This window comes from Zalophus californianus, chromosome 4, assembly GCF_009762305.2.
Source record: "Zalophus californianus isolate mZalCal1 chromosome 4, mZalCal1.pri.v2, whole genome shotgun sequence".
In the NCBI taxonomy this organism is placed as follows: domain Eukaryota; kingdom Metazoa; phylum Chordata; class Mammalia; order Carnivora; family Otariidae; genus Zalophus; species Zalophus californianus.
Genome location: NC_045598.1, coordinates 78,423,056 through 78,446,078, shown reverse-complemented (window position 1 = coordinate 78,446,078; position 23,023 = coordinate 78,423,056).

The window sequence follows — 23,023 nt, the reverse complement described above, 5'->3', positions numbered from 1 at the left end:
AAATTAACCCAGTTTCATTGAAAAAAATATTGCAGTTCCAAGGAGAAGTAACAAAGCATTAAGTACCTGGAGAAAACATCTACAACAGGGGAAACTAAGAAACCCCCAAATCACAGACAGGTAAGATTAGAGTGATGATGTCTATTTTGAAAGAGATAAATGTCATATTGAAGGCCCTCCAAGGCTATGATAACAAGGCTGAGGCACTCTGGTACACACTGAAGGATCTAAAAATAGTAGTGAAAACTACCCAGTATTTAACAAGACTCATGGAATCCATGATGCCCGTAAAGGTAAAGTATAGTGGAGGTAAAACAAGACATTGAATATTCCTCCACCCACCCCTAGCACAGGAGACCAGAGGCCACACTGGACATGTCCTGGGTGAGGAGTGAGGTTTTGGCTTCTGAGACCCACATTTTGTGACTGTGAGCAAGGGCTTTGAAGGGAGCTGGTCCCACCTCCTACTAGCCCTGTGGCTTTTATACACATCTCTAAACATCCGTTTCCTCATGTGAAAAATAGGGATAGGAACAGTCACTGCATCATGATTCATTGGGGTTGTGACAGTTAAATGAGATAATGCATTAAAAGGATTAGCAAAGTTCCTAGAATTAAAAAAAAAAAAAACCCAAAAAACTAACTCTGTTATTTTTGAATCAGTCACAAAACAAATGGTGAGGGATCTGGTGTCCAGACGAAAATGTGGTGGGAAAAGAAGAGCCAAGATAGGAAACCAAGAGGATTTAGCACTCAAGGAGTCATTGCCTAAGGGATGGCAGCTTCCATGAGAATCACAGCTTGAGGGAGCATTTTCTAGAACAGGGATTGCTGTTCTGGAAAGACAAAACAACAAATGTCTACGACACTGAAAAAGCAACTGACACAGTAATTGAGTCCATGTTACTGTGGGTCTAAAGCATGTGTTCTTAATTACTGTATTAGCCCATCTTAAGATTTTAATTGGGACATTACAATCAATAAAATTGAACACACACAATAAAGAGAATTAACAAATAGATTTGCTGAAATAATTCCATAATTAAATACTGTAGGTACTTATGTTTCAAAGAGTTTTCACAGTCTTAACAAAACTTGCCCTCTAGTAGGGCCTTTATAAAAACAATAAAAAGCTCATGCCCTGCTCTTTCACTTGCTCTGTTATTTCTCCTTCTAAATAAAACTGCCCCACAGTCACCTTAGAATCCATAGGCATAGAGGCTCAATGAAAGTTTATTTAGTAAACCCAAAATGTCTTCCAGAAAACCATATTTCTGGATATAATACCTCAAAATGCAGCTAGAACTGAAATATACAAAGAGATAAACAAATAGTATAATCATAGACTCTAATACTACTTGGCAATAAAAAGGAAAGGCTAGTCATGCATGTAACATGAATAACCACAAAAACATTGTCAAAAAATCATTATGATTCCATTCTGGAAAAGATAAAATTGTAGGGTCAGAATCAGTGGTAGACATGGGATGGAAGAAGGTAACTAATTAAAAAGAGACGTGAGGAAAACTTTGGGAAGATGGAAATGTTCTGTATCTTTTTTAAATTAAGTTTTAAATTTTATTCTAGTATACTTAATGTGCAGTGATATATTAGTTTCAATATAGTGATTCATCAAATCTATATATTACACAGTGCTCATCATGGTAAATGTACTCTTTAATCCCCATCACTTGTTTCACCCACCCTCCTCCCACCTCCACTCTGGTAACCATCAGTTTTTCTTGGTCTCTCTCTTTCTCTCTCTCTCTCTGGAAATGTTCTATATCTTGACTATGGTGGTGGTTACATGACTATATACCTTTGTCAAAATTCATAGAACTGTATATGTAAAAGGGATGAATTTTACCCTATATAAATTTTGCCTCAATAAACCTGACTAAAAAATTAAAAACAAACAAACAAACAAACAAGACCAATCTATATGCTTCCTACATGAGATTCACTTCAGATATAAGGACACACACAGACTGGAAATGAAGAGATGGGAAAAGATATTTCATGTATATGGAAGCCAAAAGAAAGCTGGGTACTTACATCAGACAAAATAGACTTTAAAACAAAGACTGTAATAAGAGGAAAAGAAAGCATCACATAATGATAAAAGGGTCAATCCAACAAGGGAATAAAACATTTGTAAATATCTGTGCACCCAGTATAGGAGCCCTGAATATATAAAGCAAATATTAACAGATCTAAAGGGAGAAATAGATAGCAATACAATAATAGTAAGGTACTTTAATACCCCACATTATCAATGGATAAATCATCCAGACAGAAAAGCAATAAGGAAACATTGGCCTTAAATGACAGTTCAGACCAGATGACGTGGAATACAGACTAGAGAAATAGTGGAACAGATCAATGAAACTAGGAGCTGGTTCTTTAAAAAGTTAAACAAAATCAAAAAACTTTTAGCTAGATTCACAAAAAAAAGAAAGAAAGAAAAAAGAGTACTCAAAAAAATGAAATCATTTATGAAAGAGATGTTACAACACAAACCACAGAAGTACAAAGACCAAAAGTTCATAATAATGAACAATTTTACACCAACAAATCAGACAACCTAGAAGAAATGGATAAATTCATAGAAACTCACAACCTTCCAACACTGAATCATGAAGAAATAGAAAATCTGAACAGACTGTAAGGAGATTGAATCAATGATCAAAAACCTCTAATCAAACAAAAGTCCAGGATCAGAGAGCTTCCCTGGTGAATTCTACCGAACAATGAAAAAGAAGAACTGATATTAATTTTTCTCAAACTCTTCCAAAAAATAGAAGAGGAAGGAACACTTCCAAACTCATTTTATGAAGTCAGCATTACCCTGATACTAAAACTAGATGAGGGTACCACAAGACAAGAAAATTGCAGGCCATCAGCAAAAGTCAAATACTATATGATTTCACTCATATGTGGAATTTAAGAAACAAAACAAATGAGCAAAAGGGAAAAAGAGAGAGAGAGGCAAACCAAGAAACACTCTTTTTTTAAAAAAAAGATTTTATTTATTTATTGGAGAGAGAGAGAAATCGAGAGACAGAGCACAAGTGGAGGGGGAGGGGGAAGGGAAAAGGAGGGGAGGGGGAAGGGAGAGGGAGAGAAGGAGGAAGGAGATAGGAGGAGAGGGAAGGGGAGGGGAAGGGGGAGGGGGAGAGGGAGGAGCAGACTCCCTACTGTACAGGGAGCATGATGCGGGACTCGATCCCAGGACCCTGGGATCATGACCTGAGCCAAAGGCAGACACTTAACCCACCCAGGCGCCCTGAAACAGACTCTTAGTTATAGAGAACAAACTGATGGTTACCAGGAGGGAGGGGGTTGGGGGATGGGTTAAATAGGTGATGGAGATTGTGAAATACACTTGTCATGAGCCTCGGGTGATGAATGGAATTGTTAAATCACTATATTGTACACCTGAACCTAATATAACACTTAGATTAACATATAAGCTAACTGGAATTGAAAAAAAAAAAAAAAGAAAGAAAATTACCAGCCAATCTCCCTAATGAACATAGATGCAAAATCCTCAACAAAATATTGGTAAACCAAATTCAAGAATACACTAAAAGGATTATACATCATAATCAAGTGGGATTTATTCCAGGGATGCAAATGTGGTTCAACATCAACAAATCAATCAATGTGATACACCACATTAACAAAATGAAGGATTAAAAATCATGCGATCATCTCAATAGATGTAGAAACAGCATTTGACAAAATTCAACATCTGTTTATGGTGAAAAAAAACCTCTCAACAAAGTAGATATAGTAGAAAGGTACCTCAACATAATAAAGACCATATATGACAAGCCCACAGCTAACATCATACCCAATGGTAAAAAGCTGAAAATTTTTCCTCTAAGATCAGGAACAAGACAAGAATGCCCACTCTTGCCGTTTTTATTCAATATAGTATTGGAAGTCCTAGCCAGAGCAATTAGGCAAGAAAAAGAAATAGAAGGCATTTCAATTGGAAAGGAAGAAAGTACAATTGTCACTATTTGAAGATGAGATGACATTATGCATTGAAAACCATAAAGAATCTACCAAAAAAACTGTTAAAACTAGTAAATTCAGTAAATTTGCAGGATGCAAAATTAGTATACAGAAACCTCTTTCATTTTTATATATGGGTAATGAATTATCAGAAAGAGAAATTAAGAAAACAATCTCGTTTGTAATTGATTCAAAAATATTAAAATACTGATGAATAAATTTAACCAAGAAGGGGAAAGACCTGTACACTGAGAACTATGAGACATTGATGATAGAAATTAGAGACACAAATAAATGGAAAGATATTCTATGCTCAAGGATTAGAAGAATTAATATTGTTAAAATGTCTGTACTACCTGAATCAGTCTACACATTCAACTCAAATCCCTATCAATTTTCCAATGGAATTTTTCACATAAATAGAACAATCCTAAAATTTGTATGGGACCACAAAAGACCCCAAATAGCCAAAGCAATCTTGAGAAAGAACAAAGCATCATGCTCCCTGAATCCATAGTAATCCAAATAGTACTGTATTGGCACAAAGCCAGACACAGATCAATAGAACAGAATAGAGCGCCCAGAAATAAATCCACACATATGTGGTAAATTAATTTTTGAAAAAGGAGCTAAGAATATACAGTGGGGAAAGAACAGTCTCTTCAATAAATCGTGTTGGGAAAACTGGACAGCCACATGGAAAAGTGTGAACTGGACCACTATCTTACATCATAAACAAAAATAAACTCAAAGTGGATTAAAGCTTGAATGTAAGACCTGAAACAATAGAACTGCTAGAAGAAAACATAAGCGGTAAGATCTCTGACATCAGTCTTACAGATGATTTTTTGGATTTGACACCAAGGCAAAAGCAACAAAAGCGGAAAAAAACAAACAAAAAAACAAGTGAGATGACTACATCAAATTAAAAAAGTTTTGTACAGTAAAGGAAAACATCAACAAAATGAAAAGACAACTTAAGAAATGAGAGAAAATATTTTCAAATCATGTATCTGATAAGGGGTTAATATGCAAAATATATAAAGAACTCCTACAACTCAATAGCAGAAAAACAATCCGATTTAAAAATTGGCAGAGGATCAAAAAAAATGAGCAGAGGATCTGAATAGACATTTTCTAGAAGACATACAGATGGCTAACAGGTACATGAAAAAGTGCTCAACATCACCAGTTATCTGTGAAATGCAAATCAAAACCACCTGTTAGAATGGCTGGGATCAAAAAGACAAGAAATGACAAGGGTTGGCAAGGATGTGGAGAAAAATGAACCCTTATGCACTGTTGGTAGGAATATAAATTGGTTCAGCCACTATGGAAAAGACAGTAGGGAGTTTCCTCAAAAATTAAAAATAGAACTACCATATAATCTAGGAATCCCACCTCTGGGTATGTATTGGAAGAAAATGAAAACATTAACTCAAAAAGATATAGGTACCCCCATGTTCACTGCAGCATGATTTATAAGAGTCAAGATACGAAAACAATTTGTGTCCATTAAAGGATGAATGGATAAAGAAATTGTGATATATATATTAAAATATATATATATAATGGAATGTTATTCAGACATAAAAAAGAATAAAATCTTGCCATTTGCAACAACATGAATGGACCTTGCGGGCATTGTACTAGGTAAAGTAAGTCAGACAGAGAAAGACAAATAGTATACAATCTCGCTTCTATGTGGAATCTAAAAAACGACAAAACTGTAAAACAAAAAACACGAGCTCATAGATACAAAAAACAGATTGATGTTTCCCAGAGGCAGGGGGTGAGGAGTGGGCAAAATGGGTAAAGGAGTCAAAACTCCCATTTATAAAATAAATAAGTCATGGAGCACAGCACGGTGACTATAGTTAATAACGTGTTTCATATTTGAAAGCGGCTGAGAGTAAATCTTAAAAGTTCTCATCACAAGAAAAAAAATTCTGTAACTATGTGTGGTGATGGATGTTGACTAGATATTGTGGTGATTGTTTCATAATATACAATTACCTGATCATTATGTTGTATTGCTGAAACTAATATAATACTGTATGTCAGTTATTCCTCAATAAAAAAGTGCAAAAAATAAAGACCTAAAGCTCATAATAGAAGATACTCTTTGATAGTTTATTTTAAATACACCTATTAATTTTGATTATCAGAGCATTTCACAGAAATCTTGAAAGCAATTGTCCTGCTCTTAGCAAAGTCCAAAATATCATTTAACTATAGCATCTCAAAAATATGACAACTATTCTATTCTATTAATTTGCTATTGTTTTTGTGAAGAACATGTTGTGTAAGCCTGAAAAGAAAGTAAGAAATGAGACATAAGCCTTAATTTGGAAGAACCACCTGGAGCTGAAAAGTGAAGGGGGTAAAAAGCGAGAATTCCTGTATGAAATGTGTTTAGTTTAACTATTTTAAATATTCAAGATCTGAACGATAAAAATATAATCACACTTTCAAAGTATACAGAAGTATCCAGCAACTGGATAGCTGCTTATCTTCATGGGCCATTTCCTTGGTTTGTTATCTCTGTCACAGTTCATATCACTGAGGGTTGTTATTATGCTGTCTTTCATGTCTTCTCATTCATTCATTCATTCATTCAATATATCATTTATTTAATAAATGTTTATTGAACATCTCTCTACACCAAACACTGGGGATGCAGGGCTGAGTAAGACACATGATAGCCATGCCCTTTACCTTAACATTCTAGGGAGGAAAGGACCAAAAAATGTGAACAAGTAAGTACCTTCAGGTGATAGTAAGTTTTCTGAAAAAATAAAACGGGGTAATGGGGTATAGAATGACTTTGGGGGTGGGCAGTGGGTGGGAGCACACTTTGGCCAGAGTGGTGAGGGGATCTGAGGAGCCAACATTTAATGCACAGGCAGTTCTGGGAAGTGAATGATGGGAGGGAGTCCGCCTGGGGGAGAGATCCGTGGGAAGAGTATTTCTACCATAGGGAATAGGAAGAACAAATCCTAAGGCAGAAATGCATTTGGCATTCAGTGAGGGCTGTAAAGCCGGCCTGTGTGCTCAGAGTACAGTGAAGAGGAGGAGAAGGGTAACAGATGAGGCCAGAAATCTATGCAGATCTCAGAGGCTTGGACAGGAGTTACAATTTTACTCTAATGGCAAGGGGAAATCATCAGAGGGTTTTAGGGAGCGCAGTCCTGTGATTTTCTTTTTAAAATGTCTCTGGCTTCTTTAGCGGTGGGCAAGAAGATAAACATAGAGAATGTTCAGATGGCCATTGCTGCCATCTAGACCAGAGGTGAGGGTGGTTTGGACAAAGGTTGTAGCAGGTATGGTGGTAAGCAGAGGTTTGATTAGGTTCCAGTTTGCAGGAGGGCTGACAGGACTCTGATGGACTGGATGGGGTGGCAAAAGGAAGGACTGGGTGACCAGGGATGTTTTATCCAAGCTGGAGAAGCCTGGGGATAGGAAAACACTCTGTTTTTGTCTTTTTACATTTGAGATGCACTAAGGGATACAAGTAGAGAAAGCAGTTGAATATTCAAGTGTGTAGATCTGAGGAGAGATCAGAGTTAGACACATAATTTTGTAATTCATCAGCATATACATTGTATTTAAAGCAACAAGACCAGATATAATCACCTATGAAGTGAGAAGTGACTTTAACTGCAGAAGAAAAGAGGTCCTAGAAGAGAGACCTAGGATGCCTAATGTTTAGAGGCAGAGTAACGGAAGAGGTGACCCAGAAGCAATTCCAGTGATGTAGGAGGACAACTGAGAGCATACAGTAATGGAAGCCAACAATGGAATGTGTTCTAAGGAGGAGGAAATGGCCATCTCTGCCAAATCCTGCAGTGTGGTCAAATTAGAGAGGTCTGAAAATTGACATTGTATTTGGCAAGGTGGAGTCACTGGTGAGAGATTTGCTTTGAAGTTCATTTCAGCAAATTCTATGAACGTCTAATTGCAGTGGGTTGAACGGAGACAGAGAAGTGAGAAAGAAGAGAGTAAGTGCTGACAATTGTTGGTAAGCTTCCCCGTGAAATGATGCTGAGAGTCGGGGCAGAAGCCGGCAAGGATGTGGACTCTAGAGAGAGTTTACTTACAGACAACACTTAAGGTATGACGCAGAAAGGGGCAGATAATGGCCAGGGTAAAGCTTGGCAGGCATGCGATCCACAGCCCTGGAGAGGAGAGGGTCTGCTTCTTCCTTGTGAAAAGAGAGAGTCCCTGTATTCAGAGTTAAGTGGGTTGTAGATTGGATGGTGAGAAGATGAGGTAATTCTTGCCCGTTGGCTTCTATTCCTTCAATGAAGTGTAAAGTGAGATCACCAGTTGAGAGTGAGGGGAGAGGAAGTATTAGAGCTTAAGGATACAGGAGATGTGACACAAACAACGTGGAGAGTCAGGGGCAATGTCAAAGTTATAGTTGTATCCTAGGACAGTGCCTGGCACCTTGTAGGCACTGAAAAAAATGTGTGAAGGGTGACTGAAGGTAAGAACCAGAAAAGAAAAAACCGTGACACGCACAAACAACTTACATCTTAATAACAAGAGTGGTGTATTTGGTTTACAAATGGCGTAGGGTCTACTTGAATTTGTTCAATAAATTCTAGAATACTAGAGGAAGGAGGCATCCTTGCAAGAGGTAATTAAGACAAGATTACTACCTGACACTTTATATACAAGGCCACTTTTGCCACTATGCTAAACTTTTCAAGGGTAAGAGATTCTGTCTTTTTATCTTTGTATTTTCAGGACGTACATCAAACAGTTCCTGGAAAACATAAGTGCATAATGATGCCTTTTTAAGAATAAATAAATGACTATCAAAACAAGGAGCTTCTAATCTCAAGAGGATTTACAGGCTGAAATAGAAGAGTCACCAAAAGAATTTAAATATTACACAGATGAAGAGCTGTAGTGGATTGATCATAAAGACAAAGAGATGTTTTAGGGACATTTTGAGGAGGTCACAAAATGGGACTATATATTCCCACAAAACTTCCTTTGTGACATTATTTCAAGGACGAAAAATGATCTAAATGGATTTTTGCTCTCACCAATATGGCAACTCTTATATTCACTTGAGTTTATAGACTCTTTGATCTTTTCAAATCTGTACAATAGTAACAGACTTTGTCTTGTTCAGCTAACACTGCGCGTTATTGTGAACTACATTCCCAGATGCTTCAGAACCATGCATCTTGCTGACTCTCCTCTTCTAGAAAGACTTGGAGAGATGTCTTTTCTATCTGCTGATGAAGCACCACATTCACCCACTCCTGCTGTGGAAGACCAACCCCAGGGAAGTTTGGACCAAGGAGGCAGATCCTGGCTCCCCTGGACCCCTATGTTAGGCTTTTCTTACTGAGAGTTTTGTATAGAATGGCTTCCCCATTTATTGTAACATCACTTTCAGGAGTCAAGTATTTGGAAAAAAAGAAATAGAGGGAAAATGCTTGGGAATATATAAGGGCAGATAGCAAAACAGAAACAGAAAGGAAGGAAAAGCGAAATCCGACCACTTTAAAGTCAGTTAATATAATTACAGCCACTCAATAAAAATACAACAGAAAATACAATAAAAGAATATAATAAACTTCACAACTGATTTTAAAACATGATAAGGGGGCAAGGAAAGAAAAGTTGAGAAAGAAATGTAACTCTGATCTGGTCCTTTTGCCCTGTAATGAAGACCACCGAAGCTATTTTTATGATAGGGAGAACTATGGTGTGGCCATAGCTAGCTCTGGTTTCATGTGTACATATCACAACAAATCACAAGGGAGAGAGAACATAAACTATTTACTAAGGCTTTTACTAGGCACATTTGGCTTTTCTGATCTAGAAATTGTTCAAAAGGAAGATGAGGAACCGTTACTCAGTCATTGTGTGAGTGGCTGGCACCCTCTAGTGGCTACTTAGATTCCCTGCCTGTGGATCCTAAATGGCACTTCAGAGAAAAAGATCTTTGGGGAAAAAATTACTGAAAATTTTTAGGCGGGAAAAAAACTACTCGAGTTTTAATGTCCTGACATAAGAGGGTTCCCCACCCCCCACAGTGTTCTCTGGCAGCAAAGCTAAAATTTTTAATAGGGGAAAATACAATATTTGTCTGTTACATAATTAAAAATAAGCTGTCTTAAAAAGAAGCTGTCTGACAAAATGAAATGGCAGTCGAAGAGACAACAGCAATTATTTCATCAAGGAAAGCTTTCTCTTACCCATTTGCCAATATCCCCATTCAACTCTAGAGAATTTGCACAAGGGAATTTAACTCTGCAAATGGGTCAATATGATGTTATTAATTACTATTTACATATTAATGAATGTACTTGTAAAAACATTACTCAACTAGAACTCTTTTCCTTATAGTTTATATGTAAAGACTATCCTTTTATTTATGCAAAGGTAGTTCTTTACAGAGCTTGATAGGAATTTTTTCTGTGCATTTGCAGCTTAATCCAGTGTTAAAGATGATAGGAAAAAAAAATCTCCATTTTGATTCTTTGCTATGTTTTCAGTGATCAACAAAGAGTGTATGTTTGTTACAGCTGTAACAAACATGTCATAAGTTGGTTGCAAGCCGAAGTACTTTGGGCATTATTTGATAGGCAAAAGCAAGCTGTAGTATTGACAAAATTCTTTCATAGACAGATTACACTGTTGGCACTGAAGAGGATGGACCCAATCAGCGGCAGTAAGAAAGGAGGCTTGTTCTTTTTTTCTTTTCAAGTTTTTATTTAAATTCCAGTTAGTTAACATACAGTATAAATTTAGTTTCAGGTGTATAATTTAGTGATTCAACATTTCCATACAACACCCTGTGCTCGGGCGCCTGGGCGGCATCTGCCTTTGGCTCAGGTCATGATCCCAGGGTCCTGGGATCGAGCCCCGCATCGGGCTCCCTGCTCTGCGGGAAGCCTTCTTCTCCCTCTCCCACTCCCCCTGCTTGTGTTCCCTCTCTCACTGTGTCTCTCTGTCAAATAAATAAATAGAATCTTAAAAAACAAAAACAAAAACACACCCTGTGCTCATCACAAGTGCCCTGCTTAATCCCCATCACCCATTTAACCAATCACCCTGCCCACCTCTCCTCTGGTAACCATCAGTTTGTTCTCTATAGTTAAGAGTCTGTTTCTTTGTTTTACTCTCTTTTCTTCCCCCTATGTTTGTTTTGTTTCTTAGATTCCATATATGAGTGAAATCGTATGGTATTTGTCTTTCTTTGACTTATTTTTTTAAAAATTTATTTTTTTATGTTATGTTAGTCACCGTACAGTACATCATTAGTTTTTGATGTAGTGTTCCATGATTCATTGTTTGTGCATAACACCCAGTGCTCCATGCAGAACATGCCCTCTTTAATACCCATCACCGGGCTAACCCGTCCTCCCACCCCCCTCCCCTCTAGAACCCTCAGTTTGTTTCTCAGAGTCCATAGTCTCTCATGGTTCATCTTCCCCTCTGATTCCCCCTCTTCATTTTTCCCTTCCTACTATCTTTTTTTTTTTTTTAACATATAATGTATTATTTGTTTCCAAGGTACAGGTCTGTGATTCATCAGTCTTACACAATTCACAGCGCTCACCATAGCACATACCTTCCACAATGTTCATCACCCAGCCACCCCATCCCTCCCACCCCCCACCACTCCAGCAACCCTCAGTTTGTTTCCTGAGATTAAGAGTCTCTTATGGTTTGTCTCCCTCTCTGGTTTCATCCTGTTTCATTTTTTCCTCCCTTCCCCTATGATCCTCTGTCTTGTGTCTCAAATTCCTCATATCAGTGAGATCATATGATACTTGTGTTTCTCTGACTGACTTATTTTGCTTAGCATAATACCCTCTAGTTCCACCCATGTCGTTGCAAATGGCAAGACTTCTGGTTTTTTGATGGCTGCATAATATTCTATTGTATATATACCACATCTTTTTTTATTTTTTTTAAAGATTTTATTTATTTATTTGAGAGAGAGAGAATGAGAGATAGCACGAGAGGGAAGAGGGTCAGAGGGAGAAGCAGACTCTCTGCTGAGCAGGGAGCCCGATGCAGGACTCGATCCTGGGACTCCAGGATCATGACCTGAGCCGAAGGCAGTCGCTTAACCAACTGAGCCACCCAGGCGCCCTATACCACATCTTCTTTATCCATTCATCTGTTGATGGACATCTGGGCTCTTTCCATAGTTTGGCTATTGTGAACATTGCTGCTATCAACATCGGGGTGCACGTTCCCCTTTGGATCACTACATTTGTATCTTTGGGTCTTTTTTCCATTGGACATTCTTTCCTGATTTGTCAAAGATTAGTTGACCATAGAGTTGAGGGTCCATTTCTGGGCTCTCTATTCTGTTCCATCGATCTATGTGTCTGTTTTTGTGCCAGTAGCATACTGTCTTGATGATTACAGCTTTGTAATAGAGCTGTCCAGAATTGTGATGCCACCAGCTTTGCTCTTCTTTTTCAACGTTTCTCTGGCTAATCGGGGTCTTTTCTGGTTCTATAAAAATTTTAGGATTATTTGTTCCATTTCTTTGAAAAAAGTGGATGGTATTTTGATAGGGATTGCACTAAATGTGTATGTAGCATAGACGTTTTCACAATATTTGTTCTTCTAATCCATGAGCATGGAATGTTTTTCCATTTCTTTGTGTCTTCCTCAATTTCTTTCATGAGTACTCTATAGTTTTCTGAGTACAGATTCTTTGCCTCTTGGTTAGATTTATTCCTAGGTATCTTATCTCAATTTGGGTGCAATTGTAAATGAGATCAAATACTTAATTTCTCTTTCTTTTGTCTTGTTGGTGTATAGAAATGCAACTGACGTCTGTGCATTGATTTTATATCCTGCCATTTTACTGAATTCCTGTATGAGTTCTAGTCGTTTTGGAGTGGAGTCTTTTGGGTTTTCCACATAAAGTATCATATCATCTGCAAAGAGTGAGAGTTTGACTTCTTCCTTGCTGATTCAGATGCCTTTGATTTCTTTTTGTTGTCTGATTGCTGAGGCTAGGACTTCTAGTACTATGTTGAGTAGTAGTGGTGATAGTGGACATCCCTGCCGTGTTCCTGAGCTTAGGGGAAAAAACTCCCAGTTTTCCCCCATTGAGAATGATATTCACTGTGGGTTCTTCATAGATGGCTTTTATGATATTGAGGTATGGACCCTTTATCCCTACACTCTGAAGAGTTTTGATCAAGAAAGGATGCTGTACTTTGTCAAGTGCTTTTTCTGCATCTATTGAGAGGATCATATGGTTCTTGTTCTTTCTTTTATTAATGTATTGCATCACGTTGATTGATTTGTGGATGTTGAACCAGCCTTGCAGCCCAGGAATAAATCCCACTTGATCCTGGTGAATAATCCTTTTAATGTACTGTTGGATCCTACTGGCTAGTAATTTGGTGAGAATTTTTGCATCCACGTTCATTTGGGATATTGGTCTGTAATTCTCCTTTTTGGTGGGGTCTTTGTCTGGTTTTGGGATCAAGGTAATGCTGGCCTCATAAAATGAGTTTGGAAGTTTTCTTGCCATTTCTATTTTTTGGAACAGTTTCAGAAGAATACATATTAATTCTTCTTTAAATGTTTGGTAGAATTCCCCTGGGAAGCCATCTGGCCCTGGGCTCTTGTTTGTTGGGAGATTTTTGATTACTGCTTCAATTTCCTTACTGGTTATGGGTCTGTTCAGGTTTTCTATTTCTTCCTGGTTCAGTTTTGGTAGTTTATAGGTCTCTAGGAATGCATCCATTTCTTCCAGATTGTCTAATTTGCTGGCATATAGTTGCTCATAATATGTTCTTATAATTGTTTGTATTTCTTTGGTGTTGGTTGTGATCGCTCTTTCATTCATGATTTTATTTATTTGGGTTGTTTCTCTTTTCTTTTTGATAAGTCTGGCCAGGGGTTTATTAATCTTATTAATTCTTTCAAAGAATCAGCTCCTAGTTTTTTTGATCTGTTCTACTGTTATTTTGATTTCTAGTTCATTGATTTCTGCTCTGATCTTTATGATTTCTCTTCTCCTGCTGGGTTTAGGCTTTATTTGCTGTTTTTTCTCCAGCTCTTTTAGGTGTAGGGCTAGGTTGTGTATTTGAGATCTTTCTTGTTTCTTGAGAAAGGCTTGCATTGCACTATACTTTCCTCTTAGGACTGCCTTTGCTGCATCCCAAAGATTTTGAACAGTTGTGTTTTCATTTTCATTTGGTTCCATGAATTTTTTAAATTCTTCTTTAATTTCCTCGTTGACCCATTCATTCTTTAGTAGGATGCTCTTTAACCTCCATGTATTTGAGTTCTTTCCGACTTTCCTCTTGTGATTGAGTTCTAGTTTCAAAGCACTGTGGTCTGAAAATATGCAGGGAATGATCCTAATCTTTTGGTACCAGTGGAGACCTGATTTGTGACCTAGGATGTGATCTATTCTGGAGAATGTTCCATGGGCACTAGAGAAGAATGTGTATTCTGTTGCTTTGGGATGGAATGTTCTGAATATATCTGTGAAGTCCATTTGGTCCAGCGTGTCATTTAAAGCCTTTATTTCCTTGTTGATCTTTTGCTTAGATGATCTGTCCATTTCAATGAGGGGGGTGTTAAAATCCCCTACTATTATTGTATTGTTGTTGATGTGGTTCTTTGATTTTGTTATTAATTGGCTTATATAATTGGCTGCTCCCAAGTTAAGGGCATAGATATTTACAATTGTTAGATCTTTTTGTTGAATGGACCCTTTAAGTAGGATACAGTGTCCTTCCTCATCTCTTATTATAGTCTTTGGTTTAACATTTAATTTGTCTGATATAAGGATTGCCACCCCAGTTTTCTTTTGATGTCCATTAGCATGGTAAATGATTTTCCACCCCCTCACTTTCAAACTGGAGGTGTTTTTTGGGTCTAAAATGAATCTCTTGCAGGCAGCATATCGATGGGTCTTGTTTTTTTTATCCAATCTGATACCCTATGTCTTTTGAATCGGGCATTTAGCCCATTTACATTCAGGGTAACTATCGAAAGATATGAATTTAGTGCCATTGTATTGCCTGTAAGGTGACTGTTACTGTATATTGTCTGTGTTCCTTTCTGGTCTATGTTACTTTTAGGCTCTCTCTTTGCTTAGAGGACCCCTTTCAATATTTCTTGTAGGGCTGGTTTTGTGTTTGCAAATTCTTTTAGTTTTTGTTTGTCCTGGCAGCTTTTTATCTCTCCTTCTATTTTCTTTTCTTTCTTTTTTTTTTTTTTAAGATTTTATTTATTATTTATTTGACAGAGAGAGAGACAGTGAGAGCAGGAACACAAGCAGGGGGAGTGGGAGAGGGAGAAGCAGGCTTCCTGCCGAGCAGGGAGCCTGATGTGGGACTCGATCCCAGGAGCCTGGGATCATGACCTGAGCCGAAGGCAGACACTTAACGATGGAGCCACCCAGGTGCCCCTCTCCTTCTATTTTCGATGACAGTTTAGCTGGATATAGTATTCCTGTGCATATTTTTTCTCATTTAGTGCTCTGAATATCTCATGCCAGTCCTTTCTGGCCTGCCAGGTCTCTGTGGATAGGTCTGGTGCCAATCTAGTGTTTCTACCATTGTAGGTTACAGACTTCTTGTCCCGAGCTGCTTTCAGGATTTTCTCTTTGTCTCTGAGACTTGTAAGTTTTACTATTAGATGTTGGGGTGTCGACCTATTTTTATTGATTTTGAGGGGGGTTCTCTATGCCTCCTGGATTCTGATGCCTGTTTCCTTCCCCAAATTAGGGAAGTTCTCAGCTATAATTTGGTCCAATATACCTTCTGCCCCACTCTCTCTTTCTTCTTCTTCTGGGATCCCAATTATTCTAATATTGTTTCTTCTTATGGTATCACTTATCTCTCCAATTCTCCCCTTGTGGTCCAGTAGTTGTTTATCTCTTTTTCTCAGATTCTTTATTCTCCATCATTTGGTCTTCTATATCACTTAGTCTCTCTTCTGCTTCATTTATCCTAGCACTTAGAGCCTCTATTTTTTATTGCACCTCATTAATAGCCTTTTTGATTTTGACTTGGTTAGATTTTAGCTCTTTTATTTCTCCCATAAAGGGATTCTCTAGTATCTTCCATGCTTTTTTCAAGCCCAGCTAGTATCTTTATAATCGTCATTCTAAACTCTAGTTCTGACATCCTACTAATGTCTGTATTGATTAGGTCCCTGGCAGTTGGTACTGCCGCTTGTTCTTTTTTTTTTTTTTTTTTGAGGTGAGTTTTTCCATCTTGTCATTTTGTCCAGAGGGGAATAGATGAATGAGAGAAAAAAATGCTAACAGGGTAACAATGACCCCAGAAAAATATACACTAAACAAATCAGAAGAGACCCAAAACCGTGGGGGAAAAGAAAGGGAAAGAAGAAAAAAAGAAGAATATGACCAGGATGGTGAATAGATCAGAGCCACACACTAGATTTTGGGCATATTTTTGTCTGTTAGAAGAAACTGCCTCCCAAAATTTTAAAGAAAAACTTATATATGTACAAGAATAAGAATAAATACGATGAAGGGATGGAATATGATTGTAGAGATGAAAATTATAAAAGATTTTACAAAAGGAATTGATAAGAAGTTGGTTGAAAAAAGAAAGAAGAAAAATTAAAAAAAAAAAGGAGAGAATGTGATCAGGCAGGAGACTAGAACAAAGCCAAAGCCATACACTAGAGATTTAGGGTATGATTTGGTCTGTTAGAAGAAACTGTATCCCAAAATTTTAAAGAGAGAAAAACATATATATATATATATATATATATATATATATATATATATATATATATATACACAAAATAAGGTTAACTACAATGAAGGGATAGAATATGACTCTAAAAATGAAAATTAAAAAAGATTTTAAAAAAGGAATTGATAAGATGTTGGTTGAAAAAGGAAAGAGGAAAAATTCAACTAAAAAAATACAAAAAGAAAAAATAAAATGTAAAAAATTAACTTTGAAAGACTAAAGCATCATGGGAAAAAAGCCATGAATTCTATGTGCTGTATTCCCCGGGCGCTGGAGTTCTGCCGTTCTCATTGATCGGTAAACTTGGTCTTGGCTGGCTGTTCTTGCTGATCTGGGGGAGGGGCCTGTTGCCGTGGTTCCCAAATGTCTTTGCCAGAGGCGGAATTTCCCTGCCTTTCCGGGGCCTGGCTAAGTAATCTGCTCAGGTTTGCTCTCAGGAGCTTTTGTTCCCTGCAAGCTTTGGAGGACGAGAGTGAAAATGGTGGCCTCCCAATCTCCGCCCCAGTGGAGCCGAGAATGCTGGGCCCCACTCCTCAGTGAGCCCCCAGAGAAAAGCAGTCAATCACTCCCATCTCCCTGGTCTCTGGCCACACTCCATGCTCACCTGTGACTGAGCGTTTCTATCTCTGGCACACGACCCTGTGTGGAGTCTCCAAACCCAGCAGGTCCCTGCAGTGCGCTCCCATGCCGCTCCTCCCCAGGGAGGAAGGGGAGTCTCCCCAGATCTGCCGCTTGTTGAATCCCTGCTGGAAGAGCAGTGGCCTGACTGTGCCATGGATCACAGTTTATGGCAACCCTGAGCTGAGAGCCCCCTCCTCAGCTCTGTCTTTGCAGCCAGTTTCCCTGCTCTGATACCTGGGAGCTCTGCCGCACTCAGGCACCCCAGGTCTTCCTGTGACCTCGAGGGTCCTGAGACCCCACTGTCCCAGCGAGGGTTCCAACCCCCACTTAGCCACTGGAGTGATGTCCCTCAGCGGAGCTGACTTCTAAAAGTTCCGATTTTGTGCTCTGCTGCTCCATCACTTGCTGGTATTGGCTGATGGAGGCCCCCTTCCCCCTCCATCTATCTTCCTGAATATCGCCTCGGATTCACTTCTCCACATGTCCTACCTTCCAGAAAGTGGTCCCTTTTCTGTTCAGAGAGTGGCTGCTATTCTTTTCTTCAATCTGTTGAGTTTGTAGGTGCTCAGACTGGTTTGATAGCTATCTAGCTGAATTCCTGGGACCAGATGAAATTTAGGTCCCTACTCCTCTGCCATCTTGCTCCTCCTTTCTGACTTATTTTGCTTAGCATAATACTCTCAATCCATCCATGTCATTGCAAATGACAAGATTTCATTCCTTTTTATGGCTGAGTAATATTCCGTTGGGTATATATACACCACATCTTCTTTACCCATTCATCAGTCAATGGACATTTGGGCTCTTTACATAATTTGGCTATTGTTAATAATGCTGCTATAACCATTGGGGCACATGTATCCCTTTGGATTGGTATTTTTGTATCCTTTGGGTAAATGGAATTAATGGATCATATGGTAGTTCTATTTTTAACTTTTTGAAGAACCTCCATACTGTTTTCCAGAGTGGCTGCACCAGTTCGCATTCCCACCAACAGTGCAAGAGTTTCCCCTTTCTCCTCATCCTTGCCAACACCTGTTGTTTCTTGTGTTTGGGTGTTGAGTTTGATAAGTTCTTTATAGTTTTGGATACTAACCCTTTATCTGATATGTCATTTGCAAATATCTTCCATTCCATAGGTTGCCTTTTAGTTTTGTTGATTGTTTCCTTCATTGGCAGAAGCTTTTTATTTTGATGAAGTCCCAATAGTTTGTTTTTGTTTGTGTTTCCCGTGCCTCAGGAGACATATCTAGTAAGAAGTTGCTATGGCCGATGTTAAAAAGGTTACTGCCTATGTTCTCCTCTAGAATTTTGATGGTTTCCTATCTCACATTTAGGTCTTTCATCCCTTTTGAATTTATTTTTGTGTATGGTGTAAGACACTGGTCCAGTTTCATTCTTCTGTGTGTCACTGTCCAGTTTTCCCAACACCATTTGTTGAAGAGACTGTCTTTTTTCCATTGCATATTCTTTCCTACTTTGTCGAATATTAGTTGACCATAGAGTTGACGGTCCATTTCTGGGTTTTCTATTCTGTTCCATTGATCTATGTGTCTGTTTCTGTGCCAGTACCATACTGTCTTGATGATTACAGCCTTAGTAATAGAGCTTGAAGTCTGGAATCATGATGCCTCCAGCTTTGCTTTTTTTTTCAATGTTGCTTTGGCTACATCTGGGTCTTTTTTGGTTCCAAACAAATTTTAGGATTGTTTGTCCTGGTTCTGTGAAAAATGCTCTTGGTATTTTGATTGGGATTACATTAAAGGCGTAGATTGCTTTGGGTAGTACAGACATTTTAACAATATTTTTTCTTCCAATCCATGAGCATGAAATGCTTTTCCATTTTTTTGTGTCTTGCTCAATTTATTTCATAAGTGTTCTGTTTCATAGTTCAGATCTTTTACCTCTTTGGTTAGGTTTATTCCTAGATGGCTTATGGTTTTTGGTGCAATTGTAAATGAGGTCATTCCTTGATTTCTCTTTCTACTGCTTCATTATTGGCATATAGAAATGCAAGAGATTTCTGTATGTTGATTTTTTATCCTGCAACTTTACTGAATTCATATGTCAGTTTTAGCAGTTTTTGGGTGGAGTCTTTTGGATTTTCTATATAGAGTATCATGTTATCTGTGAATAGTGAAAGTGTGACTTCTTCCTTGCCAATTTGGTTGTCTTTTATTTCTTTTTGTTGTCTCATTGTTGATGCTAGGGCTTCTAGTACTATATTGAACAAAGTGGTGAGAGCGGGCATCCTTGTCTTGTTCCTAACCTTAGGGGAAAAGATTTCAGTTTTTCCCCATTGAGGAAATATTAGCTGTGGCTTTTTCATATATGGCCTTTATTATGTTGAGGTATGTTCCCTCTAAACCTAGTTTGTTGAGGGTTTTTTTATCATAAATGGATGTTGTACTTTGTCAAATGCATTTTCTGCATCTATTGAAATGATCATATGGCTCTTATCCTTTCTTTTATTAACGTGGTGCATCACCTTGATTGATTTGTGAATATCAAACCACCCTTGCATCCCTGGAATAAATCCCACTTGATCGTGGTGAACGATTCCTTTAATGTACTGTTGGATTTGATTTGCTAGTTTTTATTGAGAATTTTTGCATCCATGTTCTTCAGGCGTGTTGGTCTGTAGTTCCTTTTTTTAGTGGAGTTTTTGTTTGGTTTTGGTGTCAGGGTAATGCTGGCCTCATAGAATGAATTTGGAAGTTTTCCTTCTGTTTTTTTGAATAGTTTGAGAAGAATAAGTATTAACTCTTGTTTAAATGATTGGTAGAATTCCCTGGGAAGCCATCCGACCCTGGACTTTCGCTGGGAGATTTTTGATTACTGTCTCAGTTTCTTTGCTGGTTATCAGTCTGTTCAAGTTTTCTGTTTCCTTCTGTTTCAGTTTTGGTAGTTTATATATTTCTAGGAATTTATCCATTTCTTCCAGGTAGTCCAATTTGTTGGCATATAGTTTTTCATAATATTCTCTTATAATTGTATTTCTGTGGAGTTGGTTGTTATTTCTCCTCTCTCATTTGTGATTTTATTTATTGGATCCTTTCTCTTTTCTTTTTTTCCTTAAAGATTTATTTATTTATTTATTTATTTATTTATTTATTTAAGTAGTTTCTATACCCAATGTGGGGCTAGAAATCAAGAGTCTCATTCTTTACCAACTGAACCAGCCAGGTGCCCCTTTTCTCTTTTCTTTTTTGTAAGTCTGGCTAGGGATTTATCAATTTTATTAATTTTTTAAAGAACCAGCCCCTGGTTTCAGTGATCTTGTCTATTGTTTTTTTTAGTTTCTATATCAACTATTTCTGCTCTTATCTTTATTATTTCCCTTCTTCTGCTGGCTTTAGGCTTTGTTGTTCTTTTTTATCTCCTTTAAGTGTAAGGTTAGGTTCTTTATTTGAGAATTTTCTTGCTCCTTGAGGTAGGCCTGTACTGCAATATACTTCTCTCTTAGGACCACTTTTGCTGCATCCCAAAGATTTTAGACCATTGTGTTTCCATTTTCATTTGTTTTTATGTATTTTTTAATTTCCTCTGTGACTTCCTGTTTGACCCATTCATTGTTTAGTAGTATGTTCTTTAACTTCCATGTATTTGTGGTCTTTCCAAATTTTTTCTTGTGGTTGACTTCCAGTATCATAGCATTGTGGTCAGAAACTATGTATGGTATGATTTCAATCTTTTTGTCCTTGTTGAGGCCTGACTTGTGACCTAAGTATGTGATCTGTTCTGGAGAATGTCTCATGTGCACTTGAAAAGAATATGTATTCTGCTACATGGATGAAATGTTCTGAATATATCTGTTAAGTCCATCTGGTCCAGTGTGTCATTCAAAGTCATTGTTTCCTTGTTGAGTTTCTGCTTAGATGATCTGTCCATTGCTATAAGTGGGGTGTTAAAGTCCCCTACTATTACTGTGTTATTATCAATGAGTTTCTTTATGTTTGTTATTAATTATTTTATATATTTGGGCACTCCCATGTTGGGGGCATAAATATTTACAATTGTTAGATCTTCCTGTTGGATAGACCCCTTTATTATAATATAGTGCCCTTGTTCATCTTTTGTTACATTCTTTGGTTTAAAATCTAGTTTGTCTGATAAAAGTTGCTATATAGCTTTTCTTTGACATCTATTTACATGATAAATGTTTCTCCAACACCTCACTTTCAATCTGCAGGTGTCTTTTGGTCGAAAATGAGTCTCTTGTAGGCAGCATCTAGATGGGTCTTGTTTTTTTATCCATTCTGATATTCTGACACCCTATGTCTTTTGATTGGAGCATTTAGTTCATTTGTATTCAGAGTAATTATTGATAGATATGTATTTAGTGCCATTTTATTACTTGTTCTGTCATTGTTTCTGGGGATTTTCCCTCTTCCTTTTTTGTCTTTGTCATTTATGGTCTTTCCTTGCCACTCAAAGGATCCCCTTTGATATTTCTTGCAGGGCTGGTTTAGTGGTCATGAACTCCTTTACTTTTTGTTTGTTTGGGAAACTTTTTATCTCTCCTATTCTGAATGATAGTCTTGCTGGATAGAGTATTCTTGGCTGCAGATTTTTCCATTCAGCAGTTGAATATATCTTGCCTCTCCCTTCTGGCTTACCAAGTTTCATTGAGAGATCTGCAGCTACTACATTATGGGTTTTCCCTTGTAAGTTAGGGACTTCTTTTGTCTTCCTGCTTTTAGGAGTTTTTTCTTTATCACTGTATTTTGCAAATTTAATTACAACGTGTCTTGGCGTTGGCCTGCTTTTGTTGATTTTGATGGGAGTTCTCTGTGCCAAAAGGAGACCAATTCTGAGGCTGTTTGGATAGTCCAAGTGAAAGATGGTGCAAGCCCACATGAGGGCAAAGGCAGAGAATGAAAAAGATGGGCTAGATTGAAGATTTTTCTGAAAGAGAATATTCAGTATTACTGACTGAACATGAGAGGGGTAAAAGAGGGAGGAACTGAGAATAACTGAGATTTCCAGCTTGGGGAAAAGGATGGATGGAGACATTATGCACAAAAAACAGGAATCTAGGAAGAGGACCAGTGTTCTGTGCATCCAGGTAGGTAATAAATGATAATGAAAAAAATATTTTATATATCCACATAAAGGTGTCCAGAATACCATTAAAAATGCAAGTCTGGAATTCAAGGTTAAGGTTGGCATTTAAGAGACAGATTTGAGAGTTAATATCTATGAATGAAGCATTAAGAACAGTTAAGGACATCAGGTAAGCACACCAGAGAGAAAAGAAGGGGTCCATGGGAAAACACAACAGCTAAGGCAGTGAGAGAGTCCAAGACAAGAATGATCAGAGTTAGGAGGACCTCAGATGGTGGTATCTGAGAAGATCAGAGAGGAGAGACCATGAAGCCATGGTAATGGACAGTATCAAATGGGGCAGAGAAGTCCAGTAGACTGTATTTATTTAAAAACCAGCCATTGGGCAATGAATTCAACAAATAGAATAACTACAGTTCAAAAACAGGCAAACAAATAAGCATACTGATCAGGGTCATACAGAGTAAGCCAAAATGAATCCTGAGAGCTTGTCAAAATTCTTTTATTGAACTAGAATTTAGATATATCAAATATTGTTTGCCTGGGCTCATTACACACACACA